The following is a 14,948-nucleotide window of genomic DNA, read 5'->3' on the forward strand; positions in this document are numbered from 1 at the left end:
AATATTTTCTATGATTAATTTATTATTATTTTTTCTTCTTGAGGACTGCCATGCAGAGACCTTTGAGTAATTTGATTGGTAGCCGATTAAGAAGCTCTCTAGCGTGTTACTTCATAATAAAGCTGCAGAAATTAGGAGAGACCTCTGACATTTTATAAATCCTAAAAGAGGGAAATAAATTAAATACCAATTACTTTTTTATGCCAAATGCGAGGGAAGGATGAGTGATCAAGGCTATAAACTGAGGAATGAGAGGAGAAAAGTCCTTTAACAGGGAAAGTGTCTCAAATGTTATGTGTAGTTCTCAAGACATTACATGACAATGATGTTGCATTTCATTTGCTATATATACACTGTATATGCATACATGTTGTCACACACTTTAATAATAATGTCAACAAACTGAACAAAACTGCTTTTTAACTAGCAGTGGAACGTACTCCATCTCGAAACGAATTTCAGTATGGTGACTTTTCCAAAACAGAAGAGTCTTAACCAACATGCCTGAACCTCAGAAATGATTTTAAGGGGTTGAAGAGGCTGGCAAACGATCACACAATGTTGACAAAATTGATTCTGATTTTTTGGATAAAGTTTGTTACATGCTGGTGGCCATTATCTTGTAAATGTTAGATATGTCAGTAACTCTTAGACCAAAGGTGTCTGCCTCAAAGTGAAGACAGAAGGGAGACATAATCTATACTGTAACCGAGTAACCGAGTAACTCCTGAATATGCTTTTTTCTCAGTTATTCTCTCTCTGTCTGTATCAAGTTGTTCGAACAAATACATTATTCTTGGTATTCTCATTAAAAAGCGAACACCTGTAAATGAATTTAGCCCCAGATGAACTCTAATATATTCAGTTTGGCTCCATGAAAAGCCAGTTTTAAGAAGCACTGAATGGGTAAATATGCCAAGGATATCATATAATATGGGGAAAATCAATTATAATGCAGGCACTACACTTTTGAATTTCTAACATTGTATCAGGACACTACAGGCAGTGTATTTTAAAGTATTTAAATAGTATTGTCACCTTTTCACATTTTCTGTGTATCTCTCTATTGCTGTATCAGATATACAGGGCTGCCTTTCACTTTTTACACTCAGTGTGTTCATAATGTTTGATGACCTTTTAGGTATACGCAAGATTTTGGGATGCCCCTGTAAAAACGCTCACTTGTTTGGCCCTCCATGTTTAAACTTCTTCATCTTAGCTTCCTTCTGCACCCTCCCCCAGTGCAGGCCTGTACTGCAGGCCCCCCGTGTCTTCCTAGGGCTGGATGAGCCCTCTCACTCAGTGGTGTTGCTAGGGGAGAGAAGCTGGCTGGCTCAGCAATGTGCTGGTGAAAAGGCTGGCCTGTCAAAGTGTCTGAGACAAGTCGGGCTGGTCCCCCTGCAACCAGGCACAAGCACGCAGCAAGCGGCTCAGAGCCTGGGAATGTCAGCTCTCAGGGAACACTTCATATTCGCCAGCCGCCCCCCCCCCCGCCCCCTTCCTCGCCATGACTTTAGTAAACAGGTCCCATCACATCCCCATTCTCCACTTACCCCCCCACCTGCCTCCCCCCAGCACACACAGCACCTCCAGCAGAAGCGCAGAAAGTCCACTTTCAGGCAGGAACAATGTGTCTGACGGGCCCTTTTCAGACTCACTCTGGCTCTCTCAGTCTCTCAGCGCTCCCGTCACCCCCACCCTCCCCCAGACACTCCTCCAGAGCCTGTGCCTCCCTCTCTCACTTCTTGCACAATCTCATTCTCCTGGGCCCCGGCTTCTCCAATCCCTGACCACTTCACAGGGCAGCGCTGAGCCAGACTTCGAAAATGTCGTGCAAAGTATTTTTCAGTGTGTTCATGTCCCCACCCGATGTCGGATGTAGCGTATTTCCAAAAGGAAATGACTGCAGGGGGAGCTTTCAACTGAGAGGCAGACAAACAAAGCCAGTTTTGCTGTTTGCTGATGCTGGTAGTCGCTGAACCAGTGTAGTTTTCAGTCTTGATACAAACTGAAGGTGGTGTAATGGTGCTAAGAGTTTGACCAAGGGAGGATAAGGGAGGTGGCGGGGGCAGGGGGCAGGGGGCAGGGGGCGGAGGGGGGAACTGTCTGTGTTTTTTTTTTTTGCTTGAGGTCTCATTCAAGTTTAAGGTCTGGGGACCAAGACAGAGAAGAAAAGGCAAATGATTTCCATAAGCTGCATGCTGTCTGAAAGGTTTTGGCTGGGGTGGAGTGGGGGGGTGGGTGGAGAAAAAGATATCAGAGTACATAAAAAAGAAATAAATCCTGCATTGAGGACCCAGAGAAAAAGAGAGGGGGCAGGAGAGAGGGAAAGGGTGAAAATTGTCAGAGAAAGGGTCCTGCCAAGTCCCCTGGAGGGATTAAATTGTCCAGAAACTTCTCTCTATATGCTTGTGTGAAATGGGTGATGGTGCGAGGAAACTCTTTTAGTACATGAATACCAAACTGAGAGAGAAAGATCTTTATTAGCTGTAAAAGTAGCAAAAGGCAGCAAAATGAAATGTGAGATTTGAATCACTGCTGATTGTAAATAGGTTTAAGGTTAAATTATATCTTTTGAGATTTACGCTGACTTTACAATATTATTGCAGCTAGCTTCTTAGAGGAACATGCAGTGTGTATGTGAGGTCTTTTTAATGAAAATACTAGCTACGTGATAGCAGTGCATTAACCAGTCTAGAAATAATGGGGAATGACTGTGAACAGAAACAAAATCGTTCTCAATTTCACAGATTTGCAAAGAGCTGCTGGCTTAAGTCAGCATACATGTGATTGTTCAAGGCTATGAGTTTTCATTTGAGCCTGTATTGTTGCAGATTTTTTAGATTACAAGAAGTTGTCTCGGTATGATGAAAAACATGATTAAAATTAGGATTATCTGAGTCTCCATAACTTTCATCATTAGCTTTATTCACCTAAGGCCCAACTCTTTGTTTTATAACAAAGTCAGCAAATTGGTTTTTTTTATTTGTGTTTTTCAGATTTTTTCAGTTGCTCAGATTTTTTTTTATTGAATTTTATGTCATGAAAACGGATGCAATACTAAAATCATTCAGATCATGCTAGATATGAAAATATATCTTATTAGATGACACATATTAGCAATAACATGGGCTTCTGTGCTGTTTTTCTGCCGATGTTTATATTCCAAAAAGTTTGAAATAAACACAAAAGCCCATCACAGATTGCCTTAAGTAATCTGCACTTCATCCATGCTGTATTTTTCTGCCACTTCTTACCTCATCAGCAATGTGCAAATCACAGCCAGGATTAAGCATTGTAAGCATTTGAGTTTTAAAGCTACATCCAAGCTGATGAATAAAGTTATGGGCCACCCTACAGGCATAACCTTAGAGCAGACGGGTAGTACAGAGAATGGCTTCATTGTCACATTATGTCTGGGAACAGTAAACTGTAATGTGCTTTGCTGGGTCGGCCCTCAGCAAGCACTGCACAGTGTGTTTGTGTCAGCCCTGTCTGGGGCATAGCCCTGTGTGCTGAGGTGGGAAATCTCTCTAAAGCTATCTGGAATCAAGGAGGAGCAGATGGTAGGGGTGTTGTACATCTTTAGAAGGCGTGAGGTGTGTTACAAATTAATGGAGGATTTTCAGCTTTGGCATAGTAAGAGGGATGGAGAGTAGGAGTGGGGGTTGGGGAGAGGGAATGGGAGTATGTGTGTGTGTGTGTGGGGGGGGTAGAGTCTCTTTCTGGCTCTCATTAAATTCTGCTTTAATTTTTGTCTGCTCATGCCACAGGAGGCAAAGCTCCCTGACCATAGTCCGCCAGGGTGGCTAAGGCTGATGGACAGGCTTGCAACGGCATCAGACATTGATGAGCTCCGAGCTTGAACGAGAGATGGTAGAAGAAGGAGGGCCTTATTAAAAAAACAGAAGGGAAAAAAAGCTTTGTGTCGGTCTGGTTCCCTTAAATCTTAATTTGAACCCCCCCCCCAGCTTTACTTTGCATGCTTTCTTTTTGTTACATTAACAGTATTGTGTGTGTCAGTGTGTGGGGAATACTAGTAGCATTTTCTAACCATGAGCTTTTATTTCTAAACTATCTCACATGGAATGGCAAGCTGAGCAGAGATCCCTCTGGAGCACTTATGTTTACTAGTCACATGTCTGATATTTCACTATGCTTGGGTGCTGGCCATGCACAACCCCTTAAAAATGGGGATCATTACGATAAATGAACAAAACACATTACTCCGGCTGTGACTTAGTTCATTATCTTGTTTTCTGAATTAAGACTCGAGTTAAACTAGTGCATCTTGAACTGTGAGGAAAGCCACTGTACACTTCATATCTTATTATAATCAAAACTGCACTGCTGGTGTAGATTAAATACATCTGGACTGTGCATGGTAGAGAAGTACTCCGTTATCACTTTACCCCTGTCCAGAGCAGTGACTTGTATTTAATATGAAAATTATTTCCCTCTTTTTTTTGTTCAGTGTCTTTAATCATAAAATGTGCTGTTTTCAAGAGATTTCAGTTAAAATACACTTGAGTTAAATAGTCACGAGGGAATAATTTCTTTTTATGTCAAAATGGCTAAAAGAATTGGAGAAAGGAACATTTTTCTAACTCCTGTTAAATGCTTTAACTGTGTTAGACAATGCGTTAGCTTTCGCTGCTTTCAATTTCAAGCTAACTAGGTGCTTACTATGTGAATGAGGGGTAAACTAATGGATTATCTGTGCATTGCTCACATCCTGAGAACTTATTCTGATGGGATGATCAGATGTTTGGAAGCTCTGCTCACACACTGAGACCAGAAGACATTTGTTTAGAAGGAGAGAGACAGGACAAGATCAGTGTTATGATTAAGGCAGAGAGACACATTGAAACAACAAAAACACCCTGAAAAATAATATAGGGAACATTTGATCTAATGTCACCAAGAAATTATTTTTCTAGATCACTTTTTTGTATTTTTAATTTTGCATCACAGTGCAGAAGCACTTGATCACACATTGTAAAACAAAGGCCAAAATGGCAATACCTGCATTATTTTCAGTGCAATAAAGGGTTAAGCTACCAGCCTGCCTCTCTCCTGCTCTCTCTGTATCAAGCTCCCTGAGGGTAGAGCTGTGAATGGAGAAAGAGCAAGCAAGCCAGAGCAGCACCTCTTGTCTGTTGGAAATACCTGCTAGGCCATTCATGTGTGAAAATGACAGACTACCTTGATGATTTCATTAGCAGACAGTGCTGTGAGCTAGAAGCTGCTAATTTAGAGGGCCTGCAAAGATCACAAGAGGGAATGTGCCATTAGTACAGCAACCAAAATGTCTGGCTGCACAGATGAAGAATACCCATGTACACTGTCTGATGCCCATGGTGCCAGTGGGTTATTGACACACTGGTGTAGTGAACAAACAGAAATAGAATTTAAAAGAGAAAAGAAAAAAGGAAAAGAGACATTGTTGTGTCTGGTCTTAACCCGACAATATTTAACTGCATGTAAAACCTCCTGAGATGGGGGCTGGGTTTGATTATAGGTTGCCATCGGTTTTAGGTCATTAGTCATCTTAAGCTGTGGAGTCTCATGTTCTGTTCCCTTTCTTGTCTCCTCAGGTCCTGCTGTGGACTTCGGATGTTGATGCCGATCTGGGGAATGAGAGACCCCACTTTGTGTCATCTACTTCACCATGTGATTACCCAGAGTGAGACTGGCACACACCCCAGGACTCCAGAAGAGCATGTGCAAGCTTGCTGGGTATAATTACATCCAGGCAATGGACAAGTCTGGGTGAACTTTGCAGTTCATTGCTTTCCACAGGATAAAGCCTCAGAATCATGGACGTCAAGGCCCACAAAGACATTAATGCACTGGGAGACAATCAAAGAGCAAAGCAGAGCCTCAACATTTTCACAAGTGAGCCGTTGAAAAATGATGATATGTCCTTCATCCCAATATGTGTGTTATCGCAGAACAAACAGATGTATAGATAAAAGAATCAGTGTATTTTAAAGTCATGAACTGTAAAAAACAAAACAAACATTGTTCAGTTCTGTAAGGTCAGCTGGCCAGATTGGTTTGAGTTGTCAAGAATTGTCTATTCTGTTTTTTTAACTTCTTGCTAAATAAAATCTTCAAGGACCCCCAATTCAAGGATGTGGGAGTATAGAACAAGCTACCCAGTTTTTCTTTAGGCTTGTTTGAAAATGACATCTTTCAGGAAATGACTGGATGAGATTCTCAAATCTATTACCCACCAGCTATAAAATAGGCTGTGATGTCAGAATGGCCTCCTGTTTAATGTCACCTTTCTCATGTTCTTATGATCCTTTAATTCCTCCAACAAGGGACTGAGAATCACACACCTCTGAATTGAGAGACACTAACTCATTCATTTTGCAGTATGAAAGCAAAACAATATATGTCTCAGTTGTTAGTAGTAATTTTACATTATGAACTTGTATGCAATATAGTTGACATATGTGATGCTAGCATAGGTAAACAATCACTCCTTATACTGAACTGCATTTGGTCACTATGTGCATGTTTGCTCAATAACTAAAAAGAGCAGTGACAATCACCAGTGTGAGAAAACTAATTAATGAGAGTGTGAGGCAGTAAAATGTCTCTGTCTTCAGAATACAGATGTTTTCAATGTAACACTCCTCTTTGGAGCTTTGTAGAAAATTGTGCCTTAATGAGTGTAGAGTTTACATGAATTTTCAATTGCACCCTTTAGAATAATAATATGAATTTAAATAAACAGATCTTGAGCACTTCTAAAATAATGTAGTGTAAATTAATTTTGTACTGTAATCCTAGGCTTCATTTAATTAACTGAATAGTGACTACATATATGCTTGTGTCTGTAAGATATAAACTGGCTGTTAGCAAAACTTGATGTTGAAAGCTGATAGGATTGTGCAATATCTGAAAGATCTACTTAATCCTAGAGAACTATCTTTCATAAAATACAATCACGATTCTCCATATAATGTTTTTAAATGTCTGTTCATAATGGAGCTTGGAATTTAGAAAGACATGAGAGAAATAATATGTGATAATAAAATACAGAGTAAATCAAATGATTGTGGGAGAATAAACTATTTTCACATTATGGGAAATAATATCTTGTTCTTTTCTGTGTTAAAACCCCTGAATGAAAAGCATGAAAAGGTGCAGATACTTTTTATCAACTAAAATCTCCATAGAGTGCCCCTAAACGATTTATGTTAAAAAATGAACAATGTTTTTATTATGTTTAAAAGGAACAAGGCCATGATGCTGTGATGTGAAAGATAAACACATTATTAAGTGAATAAAAGAAAAAAAAACGCACTGGACTGTCTGGAGTGGTTGCTGACGATTTATTCTTCGCGTGAAAATTCACTAGCAGCTATATTATTATACATCTAGTTTTGGTCTTGAAATCTGCAACCTGTACATTCCACCTATATTCTTTTACAGAACGAAATGCATATTAGAATAGAAATCAATACTCCAGATTAGCTGACTTCACCTTGTTTTTCTGCGTGGTTAATGTCTTCTGGAATGCTGCCACAGCCGCTTTGAGCTACAGAACCAAAACCCAGTTAAAATAAAACAAGAAACATGGGCTATTCATTATAGTCAAAGTAGATCTAATTGAGATAAGTAAGTAGTTGTCCTTACTCGATCAGCAAGCCACACAACGCTTACAACATTTGTCAGTACCTTGGACAGTTCCCAACATCACAACGAAACCTGACGTCAGTTTTACTACCTAGAGCAACGATTCATCTCTCCTATCGTCCAGGCTCTTTTTTTTGCTTTCGATCGAAATGTTGAAGAAACAAAACAGTTATTTTATTCTATCCACCTTATTAACTTATTCTATTTGGATGTATTAACCGCAATATCCTCGTGTTTCAGTCGGGTTCTTGTTAAACCCGGAGTAGCACCGTACACCTCGATGCTGCAATCCCAGGGGTGTGAAACACTCAACAGTGGAATCTCTGATTAAAAACGTACCCTGCAGTACAGGGGATCTTTAATGCTACACCCAGGTCATAGAATCAAATTATTCTGATGGTGTTTTAGGGAAAGAAAATATCGAACATTTAGTACAGGATTACAATTCATTCGATATGAAAGCAGTTGAACGGAATGCATTCTTTGGAAGTGGTAAAAAAGCATCCACGCAGAAAAGAAAACGAAATCAGATATAATCGAAATGCTACAACAAAACGGATTATTCAGATGCCATACTTTGCCTTTATGCTTTTCCTTCCGGCCTCTGTCACGTTGCCTTGTGTAAGACTACGACCACTCCTCGCTAATCCTCTGTTAAAGTGCATTATAGATTTAAAAACATACATGGTTTTAACACATTTCTTTTGCATTACATACAGTGCATTAACAGTCAAACAAAATTTATTGTCAAAAATGTACATTAGTAGCAAAGGCCCTTTAAAAATAGCAATGAAGAATAATGCATTCATATATTGCCAAGCGGAAGTATTCACGTTAGGTTTGAAGAATAGAGGTTTTGTTTACTAATTAAAAATAATCTGTGTCTTTTATGGATAAAAAAGGATATAACGTTTTTCGATATTGTTTTTTTCTGAAGTCTTTGTCCCAGCATGTGATTGTTTCACTTATTAGACATCTATTTTGTCCACGTATAAAGACTTGTCGTTGTTTCTTTCAGGATATAGCTACATATATATTCTATATAGAGACTCGTCATTCTAACAGCGGAGTCCCATCCTTGGATTGCTCAGAGATTTCCAACACACTAAATCTACAATCCGTTTATCACCTCTTATCACTTCTTAAACCTCAGACAATAGTTCAATAGTTTATAGGTTTAATGGGGATTTCTTAAGGTGGCAAAAGGATTTACTCACCAACCCTATATTATCAAGAAAGCACTCAGCTCTAAGACTTATAAGAGATTTCCAATACTTGTGGTATTCTCTGGGGGCAGTAAAAAACAAATCCGTTTTCAAACGAATACTACAAATTATTAACATTATAACTATTCACTACTTGTATGAAAGAATTACATAGCATAAAATAAAAGTATAAAGGAAATCACTGCAACAAAAATGATCATTAAAGAAGCTTAATGGACGCTGTTATACTACTGAAGTCGTTTAACTCTACAGCCAAAGTTTCTTCAAACTGTATAACTGACTCTAAAATAGAATACGTTCAATAACACAGACAGGTTTTACGAACTGCTTTTAAAATTAAACCCTAACACACATTTACTATTGATAGACGTAATTCTGGATATGAAGAAGAATCATATGATGCCTTTGACACTAAAGAGCTCACATTGCGTGTTATGACTTATGTTTCTTAAAATTACATTGTTTATATAATTTTTACTTACATTATTTTTACTCACTTAGATTCACATAAGCAGTAAATAACAAATGATCACACTCCAAAATACTAAAAATGTAATGAAACAGTGTAAAAATATTGCTTCACAAACAATTGCAAGGTAGCCAAAATATTTAAAAATATAAACAACAAAATATGAGATTTGGATCACAACAGAAAAGCCATGATCCACCAAAAAACAAGGTGGGTTCTGAAGTGATTTTTTCTGTAAAACCACAGCTTCACGTCCAGAGATTAGTATCCTCCCCTTGGAACTTAATAATCTTCAATTAAATTTAACAGGAAAGCCAATTTCATACCAATGAGGTTTTTTGTGAGAAAGGAGTTCCCAAATGAAATATAAGATAAACCCCTACTTACCACTTAAAAAGACTGAGGGCTAATCAAGACTGTCCCTCTTGGTTAAACACACACAAAGCAATGGTTTCTTCCTTTCAAAAACCCATATGGCTCTGTGTCGGTGTAGATGTTTCGCAAGGTGTTTCAGGTGTGCCATCAGGCAATTCCTGTATGAAACAGGTAGAAAACTTGCATCTATTAAGAAAGTAAAACTATCATTCCTGGTTCCATAGTGGCAGGCCACTGTCACTGAATTAGAAACAACGTTAAATTTAGGGATTTATATATTCAGAATAGCAGATTTGTCACTTTTTGTTTTAGTGCCCCTAGAAGATTACACTAACTTTTATTTTTAAGAGTTTTATTAGAAATAATTGAAACCCTAGCTAAAATCACCACAAAAGCAGATTCCAGAAAGTATAGTATGTTACTGAATCCAATCAATATGAACTATATGATGCTTCAAGGAAATGTAAGGGAGTAAAGACTGCATTTGTATAAGAAGAATGACGATACTCATGTACTGGAGATGGGACAGATTTTAAGAGGTGTTGAGAGAAGAACTGAAGGAGGGAGGACAAACATTCTAGTGGAATCTAACAGTGAAAACAACTCAAAATCAAAATCTGAGAGTGGAACAAAAAAAATAAGGAACACAATTGAAGGATGGGATGGATTTAAAGAGGGAGGAAGTACGCAATGATGGTTTATTGGAGGATTTCCCCAAACCAGAGGGAATTGTTTACTCTCCACAGCTTTAAGAGGGTTTTACATTTAACCATAAATAACCAAAAAGAACATAACTGCAATTTTTGTAGGAGCTCAAGATAATTAAAGGTGTCTCATCATTCATACAGTTGGTTCAGTCAAGGGGTCAGTTAATAAGCAAATGAGAATGAAAACCAACAGACACTAGGATCTTAAGAAGCAGGTTCTGGAAAGCCTGTGTTGAGGATAGGAGGAAGGGAAGAACTTGCAGACAGTAAGGAAGAAGTGATTGAGCAAGTGAGAGAGGATGGCAAGAAGGAAGAGATGAAGTGGCAAGGATGGGGGTGGCATAAGGCCGGAGACATGAGACCAATTTAAATACACAAGATAAAGCAAAGACACATTTATGTCAAGAAAGGGGAACATGGCAAGCAAAGAACAAATGTCTTTGTACCACTCTGAATGCTTATGAATCTGTTTTAATAACTCGTAATTGATAGAAGGAAAAAAAGGCTGATGTGGTAATAAATAATCCTACCACATACAGTACAATCCCTCTGCCAATATTTCAGTAGACCTGAGGAGTTCCTAGTAGTTTATACTGGGAAATCCTCACTGCCCTAACCCTGAGTCCCTTCAGACAAAGGTTCATGCTGTAACTTGTTTTTACAAGTGTTGCGTTTAATTTAGAACTCCTGTTCTTAGATCTGTAAAATCATTTCATTGTCTTTGAAATAAACATCTGTAAAATATGTCAAGCACAATCTATTTTCTGTTTTTAATTTATTTTATTTCACGCAGTATATCACATATACTATCTGATATTGTAAGCGGTAGGTTGCATAGTTATTTGTTCCTTTTTTTATTATTGGATTAACTTTAATGAACCACAAAAACAGACGATTGAGCTGTGGATTAAAGTCCAAAATCAGACAGTGTACCTGTTGTCTACAAGCATGAAATACACTTTAAAGTTTACTGCTGTTCTAGACAAGGAATTTCTGTGCCCGAAGAAAAACAAGGACAACCCTAGACAGTAGGAGTACAAAGATGTTTTATTTAAATTTGTTTAGAGTTTAATGGATTTGCATGAAAATGTGTGAGAAAGACTGGCTTCAATGACCTCATCGCCAGCTGCCATTAAGGTTTAATTAACTATTGAATAGCAGCAATGGGGGGAACAGACTCAGGACGTGAATTGAATCCAGTCCGCAACTCAAGTCTGTGAGAAACTGTACTGACACAAGAAGTACTCCCGCGGCTTTAGGGTTGACTGCGGTGGAATTTTAAAGGAGAAAAATAAAAATAAATCCATATAATTTGCAGTCGATACACTCTTCAATAGATATTTTCAGTTTTCTTTTCGGTGCTTTCAAGACTGCAGTTCTTAATCCCCTATGCACACCTCCTGAACGACGTTTTTAATTTTACATGGTTTTGCTTTCTAGATATATTCATGTTTAGCAAATGTCTAGAAATACTGGGGGCACAATTACATTGACAAAACATCCACGCAAACTACCCTTAAAATGACAGTACTCAGAATTCGAAGCAAAATAATTCCACGCATTCAAGTAGCAAAACGATTAAATTACCAAGTGAAAACATGCACGAGCATGTTAGAAGCTGTTACCTTGACATAGAAATTAGGTTTTTGTCTGACTCTTCGGGTTTGAAAAAATAAACAATTAAAAATACGCATGAAGGCTAATGTGTGTGGAAAAAAAGACGAGAGGTTCTGGGAATGGTATTTTAGTGGAGACAGCTGGTTTAAGCTTGTTTTTTGACGAGTGTCTGGAGTTCCAAGTTGCTCAGTGTGTCTGCGAGCTGAACTCGCTCCCATTACAGACCCTTTTGTTTCGCGTTAACAATTGGTCTTTATTCCAGTCCTGTACTTGGCACCGTTTTGCAGCCTGACTCCAAACTTCACCACACTGGTTCTGCTGCTTAAAGCACTCAAATTGTCCTGTTCTGCAAATGTATTCTCAATGTGGTGGACCCCTCTACACTTTGAAACACCAGAGACCTTGGAGGTTTTATAACCTGATCGATACCTCATGACAACAATATCGAATTATTTTGTTTTCACTCACAGAGTGAGAGAGACCAAGAAAGTGCGAGACAGAGCGGCGGAAATGACAGTTGTATGAAAGTTAGGGGCTTTAAAACTCCGAGAGTTGTGTAAAGTTGTGCTCTCCTTGTAGAAGAGAAGCGTGCTGTCTGCTAATCTTCACTTCGTCTGTGTAGTTGTTTCGTCCGCCTTATCATGAGATCCTTTGACTCCGTGGACAGCAGAAAGGTAGGAAACTTGTTTAATAGTTTGCTCTAGCATCTTATCGACTATTTGAGTAACAAATCGTTTTGATTAATCTCCTGTTACAACCGGGTTTGTAAAAATGTTATAATACACGAAAGCTGTTTTTTGGACAAGCGCTGCCTGGTCCGAATTTTGCATATATCATAGGTCATAGGCGGCTGCTATTTTGTCTGGTCACACTTTGACCCGAGACAGAACTCCGGAACTTGGTCTATTAGCTCGTGTCACAATGCATCGCCTTACTGACACAATGGACATTCCACAAAGCACCTCACCCTTTCTACTCAGTCAGTAACCCCGCAAGATCCGTTGTGTCATCGAACGTATTTGGACATGTCCCCTTTTCAACAAAAGCAAAAGAGCCGACATTCAATCAATCGGTAATCCATTTAATCGATCATTATTAGTACCAGCTCTTTCCTTTTGGACAAATGTGTTAGGTCAAAGCTCAGGAGTCAGAAGGTTTTATGTTATAACCACGTACTTACAATGGTTTTTTACATTATTCTTACTTGATACTAGATGCAATATTTTGATTTTTATCTGTTGAGCTACTAACAAATCGAAAATTAAGATGCCCTGCGAAAAAGTTAACAATTTATCATATAGAGAGACATAAAATGCTGCCTTATTTATATATTACTTAAATGTAATTAAAGTAGCTTGTATTGTATCTGAAGAGTTAAATGATAAAAAATGAATCAATATATAAATCGGCTGTTCCGTGCACGCATGTTCAGACTGTCTCTTTAAATCTGATTGTGAGCTAAAACTGAATGAACAAGAGAAGCTATGCACTTCAGTACATTAGAATATGAATGTACAGAGATCCTGACAATAGACTATACAAATGTATTAAATTTACCCGGTTTTCTGGGTGTTCACAATTAATGTTTATTTTTCCCCTCCTTTTTTATTTGGTAAAATACGCTTTGGTGATATGTGTTTTAATACCACATTCATAAATTTACAAGACAGAGAGTAAGGGGTGAGTGAGGAAGTAAAGTAATCTTTCATCATTTTAGTCTACAATGTAAAATACCTTAAAGCTGCTTTATCGTTTTATACTTAGGACTATGAAAGGTCAATACACGCCTCACCCTTAAAATAAACACAACAATAAAAGAACATGAAAACTCTGTGAATCATGTGAATATAGATACATAATTTGCGTTACGTTTATGTTAAGTGAGCTTATTACTGATACTGCTTTTGGACTGGGGATTTAAAACTCACAAACATAAAGAAAGAATCAAGAAATTAGAAGAAGGTGTTTCTCCAAGTACCGCAAGCCACGTGTGTCAGGAATGACGCTCATCTTCAGTGCAACGTCTTGATAGCTTGAGCTAATCTGATTGAAAACAGCTACTGATGTGAGGCACGCGTTTGAACTACTGTATGTGTTGTAAATTATAAAGATACTGGTGGTCTTACCAGTATGGATCATGGGAATCCCAACAGCTTCTAATCAAAACGAACGATTCTACGAGTGTTTTGTTTGCATTTTCGTAAAAAGTGTGCGTCAAGATATATTCTTTTTGTACTGGTGCTTCAGAATTTACTATTTGTGTATTTAGCATTACAAAAGCCAACAGAGGGCTTTGAGATTGCTTTTCCTCTTCTGACAATGTTGAAGAGGCAGAGTCCTGCTTTACTACAAAGATGTTTACTTGCCACTACTACAACAGTTCCTAAGAATAATAGATTTATTTTAATTAGGTCATATTCAGCACTATAGTTAAAATTACTGTAATATCAAATTTGGGCTGCTTTGTGTAGTTAATATCTTAATACAAATTGCTGAATGATATACATATAGTTGTCTGTTGCAGTGTCTCTAATATACTTCCATCCTGCCTTGTTGCACAGAGAATTCTGTACACAGCCTTGCTTACACAGAAACGTTTAGTTTGTCCTGACAAAACTGTGGCCAGTTTGACTCAAATAAGTAATGTATTTTCAATTGAGATGTTACTTTCTAAGCATATTTATGAAGACAGGTAAATTTGTATACATTACACCTTAACTGTGTCCAAATGTGCCTTTGTTAAGATGTTTCTTCACAGCAATGTAATGCTTCTAGCATATTTTACATATACTGGTACAGCCACTACTGTTATTATACTGAATAATATTTGTCACATCTAAAAGTTTCCAAATCTCTGTCTCACTTCAGCTGAAGTTGTTTTTACACTTTTCTGTTCACAAA

The 14,948-nt window shown here is 38.1% G+C and overlaps 2 long non-coding RNA genes across 4 annotated transcripts in view; both read left to right on the forward strand.

Moving 5' to 3' along the window:
• Nucleotides 1–7,109, forward strand: part of LOC148659502 (uncharacterized) — a 43,777-nt gene extending 36,668 nt beyond the window's left edge. For all 3 annotated transcript variants that reach the window (XR_015940509.1, XR_015940507.1, XR_015940508.1), the window contains one exon: nt 5,598–7,109. This is a non-coding gene — a long non-coding RNA (uncharacterized LOC148659502). The remainder of the gene's footprint in view (nt 1–5,597) is intronic.
• A 5,239-nt stretch (nt 7,110–12,348) lies between these two features.
• LOC148659503 (uncharacterized) overlaps nt 12,349–14,948 on the forward strand; it is a 54,837-nt gene continuing 52,237 nt past the window's right edge. The window contains exon 1 of the long non-coding RNA XR_015940511.1: nt 12,349–12,721. This is a non-coding gene — a long non-coding RNA (uncharacterized LOC148659503). The remainder of the gene's footprint in view (nt 12,722–14,948) is intronic.

The sequence above is a fragment of the Lepisosteus platostomus genome, chromosome 7, assembly GCF_059453375.1.
Source record: "Lepisosteus platostomus isolate fLepPlt1 chromosome 7, fLepPlt1.hap1, whole genome shotgun sequence".
NCBI classification, from domain to species: Eukaryota; Metazoa; Chordata; class Actinopteri; order Semionotiformes; family Lepisosteidae; genus Lepisosteus; species Lepisosteus platostomus.